Genomic DNA, 1,541 nt, shown 5'->3' on the forward strand with positions numbered 1-1,541 from the left:
CTAATCAGATATTTTACAGACTGATCTACAGCTATCTCACAGGAATGTTTCGTCCAGCTGTGGTGCTTCAAAAGTTAATTAATCTTGCCTAATTCAGCAATTTAGCAGTACACAAATATTAGCATGAATTACTCCATGCAATAATCAGCAAATGCATTTGGTCGTGGCGTCATAGAGTGCGTTCGCATATTTTTAAGCGCTGGCTAGAGATTGCTGGTTCGCCCTGTATATGTTCGAATGGCCCCGAAACAGTTTTGTCAAATTTTTTCTCGAAGCCATTTTTAACCTGGTTCTGTAGAGTAATTAGAAATTTTATACACGTTACCTAAACGTAAAGTCTAGCGCGTTTCTTAGTTTTTCTCAACGCGCATGCTTGTGCGTTTCCTGCATGCGCGAGATTAGTTTTGTGGTTGCACCGTTTTACCAAAAGGTTGCAGCTCGGTCGCACACTTGGAAGCACTCTTCACAACGAAAGAAGGAAAGAAGATTACTCTTAAGGGCTCGTTTTTCTTTGTTAGACACAATATTAATGAGAACTAACAGACAGTAATGCAAAGGAAAGTATAGGGGGTGTTATTTGTAGTAATTAGAATATAAATGTCAAGAAAGTAAAGTGGACGAAAAGATAACCTTGGCATTACTGTCTGTTAGTTCTCATTATTATTGTGTCTAACAAAGAAAAACGAGCCCTTAAGAGTAATCTTCTTTCCTTGATTCATAGCGAGGGTCTCGTTCTGGCAGACATGATGCCTTCAGGTAGTATGCGAGGGATTATTGGTCAGCTGCCTGCTCGTAAATAGATCACGTGCTACGTGACGCCAAGAAGGCAGAAAAAAGAGTGTTCCACACTCGCCGCCATGGCTGCGACTGGCGCTGACTGACACTCCTAAGTTTCAATCAACATATATACCCAATAGAGTGGACGGGGAGATGACCGCCGCCGTAGCTCAGTGGTAGAGCATCGGACGCGTTATTCGAAGGTCGCAGGTTCGGTCCCTGCCGGCGGCAGGTTATCTTTTCGTCCACTTTACTTTCTTCACATTTATATTCTAATTACTACAAATAACACCCCCTATACTTTCCTTGGCATTACTGTCTGTTAGTTCTCATTAATATTGTGTCTTCACAACGAAGTAGTACTTGTCATAGATGCCATCCAGTGGAAAACCAGCACGTGAAGCCAGTGGAGTAGGTCCAGAAAGATCACAAGGGGGGCCACACATCTTGCCATGGCAGCCATTTTGTTTTTGTTTTTATAAAAATCATGCTTTGAAATAAAATTTTAAAAAAAGAGCATGGGTTGCAAGCTCATGCAATTGCGTTGTGTTATTGAGTCGGGTTGATTGGCGGAACATGGGAGAGGCCTTTGCCCTGCAGCGGGCGTAGACAGGCTGATGATATGATATGATATGATATGATATGATATGATATGATATGATATTGAGTCATCTTCGAGAGCGGTCAAGCGTCAGTTGCAATTTCGATAGTGATCCCACAGCTGAGGGGTGTTGAACACAGGCCTACACACTATAAAATAAACA

Source organism: Rhipicephalus sanguineus, chromosome 1 (assembly GCF_013339695.2).
Source record: "Rhipicephalus sanguineus isolate Rsan-2018 chromosome 1, BIME_Rsan_1.4, whole genome shotgun sequence".
Lineage (NCBI taxonomy): Eukaryota > Metazoa > Arthropoda > Arachnida > Ixodida > Ixodidae > Rhipicephalus > Rhipicephalus sanguineus.